A 7644-nucleotide genomic window follows, 5' to 3' on the forward strand; every position below is an offset into this window, starting at 1 on the left:
ATGTACGTGTACTCTGTGTGTGTGTATAAAACTTTTCCAGAGTGGGAGGAAAGAACCGAAGGGGGAAGGCGAGACCCTCATATAAATATATAGATACACATGCACACACACACACACGAGAGGCTCACCTTTCCCAGTGTATATGACACACACACCCCCAGCTCCCCTGACCCAGCATCCAGGGATTCACCGGAGCAAGGAGCCCCCCGTGTGTTTCCAGAGAGAGGGAGAGAGGGGAAAGAAAGGGAAGGAGCTCCTTGGGGCCTAGCGCTTCCTAGGCGCCTGGAAGGGAGGGGAGGAAGGACCGGGGCCGCGTTGAGGGCTCCTGGCCTCACCTGCCTCCGGAGGGCCGCTCCAAGGGCTGGGGGCTGGGGGGAAGGCGAGCCCTGGGCGGAGGCGGTCCGTCCTTCTTCCCGGCCGTCAGGCGCCCTGGCTTCCTCCTCCTCCTCCTCCTCCGGGGACAAGGGTTGGGAGGCAGGCCTCAGCCCCGCCACGACCGCCCTGGGAGCTCCATTAATCCCGTTCCCCGGCCTCCGCCTCCTCCTCCTCCGCCTCTAGAGGCTCTGTCAGCAGCAGCAGCAGCAGCAGCAGCAACCCAGGCCTTGGCGGGGAGGAGCTCAGCCGAGCCAGAGTTCACCATCCTGACCTAAAATGGCGGCCATGGGAAGGGGAGGCAAGGGAGCAGGGGCAGCAGCTGTTGCTGCTGCTGCTGAGGAAAAGCCTCCTCTCGCTCCACTGAGGGAATAATCCAGTTTGAGACCACTTTAACTGCCCTGGCTCAGTGCTAGGGAATCCTGGGAACTGTAGTTTTGTGAGACATTGACCCTTCTCTGTCAGACAGAGAGCTCTAGTGCCACAGCAAACTACAATTCCCAGCATTCCTTAGCACTGAGCCAGAGCAGTCAAGGGGGCCTCAAACTGGATTATTCCTTCAGTGTATTTTGGACTATAACCATCGCCTCTGCTGCAGTGGTTTAAAACACATTGCAGAAATAATCCAGTCTGAGTCCACCTTAATTATCCTGTGAATTCTAGTCTATTGTGGCACCAGGGCTCTCTGACAGAGAAGGCTCTGGCTGAGAATTCTAAATGCCCTCTCCCTAAACTGCAAATCCCAGAATGCAACAGGAGGCAGTTAGAGCAGTTAAAGTGGAATAGCAGCTCTATGAAAGTGTAGTGCGGCAATCTGCCCAGCACTGAAACCATTAGGCCATGCTACCTCTCAGTCAGGGTGGAAATGGAGGAGAAGGAGGAGGAAATCTCTCTCCCTCAGAGGAAGGAGCTAGCCTTCATTTGGTCAAGTGCGAGTCACTCAGCACCCATGCTTCAGAAATAATCCGGTATGACTCCATTTGAACTGCCATGGCTCAATGCTATGGAATTCTGGGAATTGTCATTTTTTGAGACATTTAGCCTTATCTGTTGGGGAGCTCTGGTGCCACAACAAACTACAATCCCCAGAATTATATAGCATGGAGCCAAGGCAGTTAAAGTGGGGTCAAACTGGATTATTTCTACACTGTGGATGCAGAGCTTTGCACACAGCTGGAGTAATCAGGAAAGCACATCCAGAGGTAGCTGTGTTGGCCATACAGCAAAGTACAATAACACCCCAAATCCACAAAATAGCTATGCCTTTATTGGCAAGAGTGGCTGTTGGGAATCCAGATAGATCCCAATGGGTCTTGGCCAGAAGGGATGCACTCCTGAACTCCTCCACTAGACATGTTAAACCCCATTGAAATGAAATCTTTGAGGCGATTTCATTTGTATTCCCTGAAATCACTTTCTCAGAGCCAAATCTTACCCATCTGGTGATATATTTGGCAATAAATCCTACTGAGTTAGATGAGGCTCCTTTGCAAGGCAATGTGTCTAGTGGTACAAGGAAAAATAAACAGAAGAGCTCTTTGACTTGGCTCCAAAACACACTGCAGAAATAATCCAGTTTGAGACAGCTTTAACTGCCCTGGCTCAGTGCTAGGGAATCCTGGTAATTGTAGTTTATTGTTGCACCAGAGCTCTTTGACAGAGAAGGCTAAATGTCTTGCAAAACTACAGGTGACGAAGGCACACACACAGCAAAACTTATTTTTCATTTATGAATTTATAAGGACTTGATTGAATGTATTTGCACTACATACACTTTTGGATGTTCCTCTGACAAGTGTGGCTAACAGAGTCTCCCAAGACAGATATTGCATAGTGAAAACAAAAGGAATATAGTGTGGTGTGAAAGTCTGAACCTTGTCTGTAAATCTGAAAATGTACAAAGTGTTTAGAATTTAGCTAGAGTCAAACAGCTTAATAAAAATAGTACAATCATTCTGGAGTCTACTGTTCAAATAATAAACAAGTATCCATATAGCTCATCTGATGATCCCTGCACAAAATCACTTCTGTGCCAGTAGAAGATGACATTTGTTACATTGTATATTTAGTTATTAATATTTTCCGCTGATTCCCATTGATTTTATTCCAACACTGCCCAGGCAGGGTCACTTTTTAAAGCTTCACTTGCCATTTCAAATGAAAATCATTAGGATCAAAGAGTTGTGCATCTGTTAAAACATTTTGTAGCAACTGTTCTTATAATTGGCACTGATAAACAAGGAATTAATAGAAGACCCTTCTTTGAGCAAAGGCAACACCTGTTTTTTTTAAAAAAAATCATATAAATTCCTCCATGAGAGTAAAGAAAGCCTACATGTGGTTTGTAAAATATCCCCTTTCCATTTTGTTTCTAGGAAATGAAAAGGACTTTTTTTAAGCCAAGTGACCCAAAGTGTTTGCTACTGGGAAGAAAAGCATTTGCAGACCTCATAGTAACAATTCTGTGCTGCTGCTATTCACATTTGAGTCACAAACAGTTACAGCAGACAAACCGGATTACATTATATAAAGCAAACCGTATTGCCATTCACTAATCTCTTTATATCCTGTCTTCGTTTGTTGACACATAAGTGTTGCTGATGTTTACTTAAAATAACACCACTTCTTTGTTTTCCTCTCCACCTAGTGGAAAATATAATGAATATGTTGCAATCTGATTCTTAGAGCAAGATGGCCAGTTGGAAATCTTTTAAATTTGAAATATATGCACCCAAATAATTTACATTACAAAAATAAAGAATTTGCAATTGTATATATATTCACATGGTCCTAGTGATTTTTAATCAAATCATGTGGATTGTGACATAAATAGAATGTTATTATTTTCAAGAAATAAAACTTTCTGAAAATTAAAATATTAAATTGAAAAAAAAGGTTAAAAACTGTGTGCAGGTATACATTTGACTTCTAATGTTGAGTTTCTAATGTTTAACGTAATATGTTTTTCATGCGATGCAGTTATAATGCTATGAGTCTACTTTAACTGCCATAGATCCATTCTGTGGGATCTTGGGATTTGTGGTTTAGGGAGAGGTATATAGAATTCTTAACCAGAGAATGCTAGTGCCTCAGCAAACTACAAAAACCAAGATGCAGCCATGGCAGTCGAAATGGTATCAATGTGTGATAATCCTGTACAGTAGTGTGAAAAAGACCTACGATATCAGATAGTAGTGTTACAGTCTGGAGCAGGTAAATTGCATAAATTCAGACTACCAGTAATAACAAGGTTTAAACTTTAGTTCTTCAGAATAAAACATTTAGAAAGCATACATAGAATTTAAATCCTCATTTGAATTTTGTATGCTCAGTCTATCACTCCATATGTTAATTAAAGGTAGAATTTAACTTTTGCATTTTGGGCTCTAGCACAATATGGCACACAGTATGAAATGCACTACTTATTAACTTCAGTGAGTTATTCCAGTTTACCATCTTTGCTAATATTACCAAATATGAGTTTGTTGTGCTCTAATTCATATATAGTGTAAGTGACCACATTTGCTTACATAAACCATATATAAATATGACATAGGCATATGCAGTGAAAATGCATATATGAACATATCATAGGAGTTAGACCATGGGGATCAGAAATTAGTTTCATGGGCTAATTCTTTTATGGAAATAACTTCCATTAATCTATTTGTCTAAATAAGTTATCCACTTATTGATCCTGTTCAACCAAAATTGTTCAAGGATAATGAGAGACTGCAGGATGCAAGATGGAGGAAAATAGGCATTCCCATGTACTGTATGAGGGAATATAGCCTGCCCGTGTCATTGATCCTCACATAGTAAGCACAACTGTTGGGCAGAGGCATCATGTTTTGCCAAGATCAGTGCTTTCATTCCTCACATATAGAGAAATACATGGAGCCATAACAATATTCTTACTGTAAACTCTGAGGTGAATCCTGCCCTTTGTGCTTGATATTAAATTCACAAGTGCAGGGGCAACAAAAAGCTCTGACTCTTATAACTGAGTTCAAACTGAGTGGCACTGCTGAGGAAATGAACACCTCAGTCTCAGTACCATTGGCTTCCACAGGAAAAATTAATGGTCACTAGTGTGGATCCAAACTGTCCTTAGCCCTTGATGTTTGATGACTGAGGCACTGCTTGAGGGTCTCTGTTCATGGTTGTGTAATACATGTTTTCAAAAGAATGGTGATCTTAAGCATTCCAACATGGAAAGAAGCATCAAGGGAATCACTACATTGGTTTTCAAAAAAAAAAATTTTTTTTTTTAGAATGACAGTCATTCTAAATTCTGTGTCCTATTACACATTTTCAGCAAACATCAGTGGCAGGATTAGCAAAGCCAGGTGGTAGCTCTGAGTTGCTTTGCTTGTTAGGAAATATGTACTATTTCATTGTCCTTTTTACAGTGAAGCCTAGAAAGACCTGATCACTCCAATCCTTCTAAATAAACCATGGAGATCCAAAACTTTTTATTTAAAATATCTTTTGTCAGACTGTAACTCAGAAATAACTTGTAAAGTGGCACAATTTTGTGCATCTGCAATTATTCGCAGAAAAAGCAAAATTAATTCTAAGCAGAGCACATTATGTCTGAGTTACCTTAATCCTACCAACAAAAGTTGTTCCTTATTCTTATTTTAATTCATTTTATTGTTGAATTAATCTATTTTATCTTTCCAGTGGGCAGATTTTATCCTCCTGCTATTTAAAAGCAAAGCACCCAGTTGCATAACCAACCCGAAGTATGCATGATTTTACTGCATTGCTTTTTAATGTAATACTGATGTATTATTATTAATGCATTATTTTTAACCTTAATGTTTTGATGTTTTTGTTTCTTTTATGCTGGTCTTCGACTGTAATAAAGTATAGTCAAGCTTTGCTTGTTATTGTTTTCTCCAGTCTAATAATGCAGCTACAGCTTTGTCAGGAGTCTAAAGTCAGACGCAGATCCTCTGTAGGCTGCTCTTGAGACCATCTGTCATTTTATGGAGTCCTAGTTACTATAGCTAATATCCAGAATTGAGCTGTCAACTAGGAAGACTGTAGCTGGAGCAGCTTTACTAAGGACAAGTGACTTGATCCCTGAGAAAAACATCACATGACAATTCCCTCTTATTCAGTCTAGTACAAAAAGTCTATGGTTGATACTTACTCATATGGTCAGACCATGAATGCTGGTTCTTGCATCTTCAACGGTATTTACTATTTGCTGCTGTCCCAAACTATAATCCTATTTATAAGAATATGTGTATCTTCCTCTTCTCTTTCTCTCTTATTTGCATGCACACACAAACACACACATTCCATCTTCACTTTGTTACAGTTAGAGTGATAAAACCTGATCTTCCAACTCTGAAGAAATACTTTTTGCTGGTATAATGATCTTGGATTCTCAGCTGTTTCATCACTTTTCCTTCTATCCAGTGGCAATCCTTAAATAGCCTCTCAGTTTGCATTCCATCAGTAATAATAGCATCCTATGTCAATAAGACTCTTGCTGTGCTCAAATTTTCCTGCTCCCCAGAGGTTTAATGGAAAATGATTTTGCTTGTCCATTAATGTATTAGATCAGCTCTTCAAAAATTTTAATCTCACTGAGAAATCAATAATTGCATATTCCCACTTTACTAAGAAGCATATTGATACAGAGAACAACCAGATCCTTCCAGATCATACCTCCCATGCCCAGACTGGTAGGGTATGTAATATAGCCTTTGTGTCTTAGGAAATTACCTAGCGCACTGGAAATACAGCAGTGGAGCATAGGTCTTAATCCCCCAGTCTTAATTCCTAACTGTCATAAAATACAGACAGCCCTCCTTATTCACTGATTTTTTTATTCACGGATTCAAGCATACACAGCTTGAAAATATATTTTTTAAAAAGTATAAATTTCAAATAGCAAACCTTGATTTTCCATTTTATATATGGGACACCATTTTGCTCTGCCATTATATTTAATGAGACTTGAGCATCCACGGATTTTGTTATTCACGGAGGATCCTGGAACCAAACCACAGCAGATAACAAGGTCCCACTGTACATATAATGGTGTTGGTTAGCTCATATTCACCCCCTTTTACTCTCTGTTTCTCCTTTTCTTCCTTTCCCACTTTTGTCACAAGCATATCTAGCCATATTTCACAGATGAAAATGGGAGCACATGCTGCAAGTTACAGCACCAAGCCCCCCCCCCCCACCTCATATACATAGTAAACAGACTTCTTGAGAAATTCAAAGTTCTCTGCCTAAGGCACAGGAATTCCCATTGGAATTTGGATCTGATCCCCATGTAATCAATTTTTCCAGGGAAAACCCGGATCAGGGGGGCTCAAACCTGGGTTAATTTGACTGTACTTTTTCAGAGGTTTTTCCTGCACCTCTAGAATCCAATCCAGGGCAAATGAATGGGAATGACAAGAGTGTCCGATTTGGGAACTTGGGGATGGGAGGAGCAGTGCTCAAGGGGCTGGCCTGGGGGTGTCACCCACTTTGTTCTCTTTCCTGCATTACCGGTGCCATTTCCCCTCATTCACGTAGCCTTTCCCCGGGTGGAGTGGGAAGCAGGTTAAGGCGATCGCGTATGTAGACAATTTTTTTTTAAATTAAGCTTTTGATCACCTAGGTGCTTTGTCAGGTGTCCAAACATAGCAAATTGCTACATTGACCTCCAAACGTGGTAAACACATTATGCCCCCCTGCAACCTCCCCCCTGCTCCACATTCATAGACTGACATGTGAGGAGATCCATTGAACACTGTTTTTAAACTATAATTACATGTCTGCTCGATCACCCCCCAGACAGCCCAGAGAGCAATGGGGGAGGCAAAGGGACTTGGGGGGAAATGGAGGCTCCTTCTCTTTTTCCCAGAGGGGAAAAGCACCTAAGCGATTGATTGACTGCTTAAAAACAAAACAAAACAGTTTGAAAGACACTAATGGGAACAGGGAACAAAAATAGCCTGTGCCAAAATGCATTGAAGCAACTGACCTTACTGTGACGCCTAATTACCTAAGCACTTGATTGATAGCTGCTTAAAAAAAAGAGGTTCTGGAAGGGCAATGGAAATGGGGAGCAAATTACTCCGCTTTAAAGTACAGTGGGGAAAAATCCAATGGGAACGAAAACATGGGTCAAAATAAATCGAGTCATTTTGCAGCCTTTCCTAATGAGAATGAAGGACCAGATTCAATTAGGACTCGGAAAATAAGTTCGAGCCAGAATCTCAATAATATATGTCGCTTTTTGTACCCAGTGGGAAT

At 41.0% G+C, this 7644-nt stretch overlaps 1 protein-coding gene across 2 annotated transcripts in view; it reads right to left on the bottom strand.

Moving 5' to 3' along the window:
• Positions 1 to 580, bottom strand: part of LOC121917286 (tyrosine-protein kinase Yes) — a 35651-nt gene extending 35071 nt beyond the window's left edge. The window contains exon 1 of one of the 2 annotated variants that reach the window (XM_042443095.1): positions 336 to 580. The gene's annotated coding sequence lies outside the window, so the exon portion shown is untranslated. The remainder of the gene's footprint in view (positions 1 to 335) is intronic. The other variant, XM_042443094.1, reaches the window with a different exon arrangement.
• Between the last annotated feature and the right edge of the window lie 7064 nt (positions 581 to 7644).

This window comes from Sceloporus undulatus, unplaced genomic scaffold (assembly GCF_019175285.1).
Source record: "Sceloporus undulatus isolate JIND9_A2432 ecotype Alabama unplaced genomic scaffold, SceUnd_v1.1 scaffold_14, whole genome shotgun sequence".
Classification (NCBI taxonomy): domain Eukaryota; kingdom Metazoa; phylum Chordata; class Lepidosauria; order Squamata; family Phrynosomatidae; genus Sceloporus; species Sceloporus undulatus.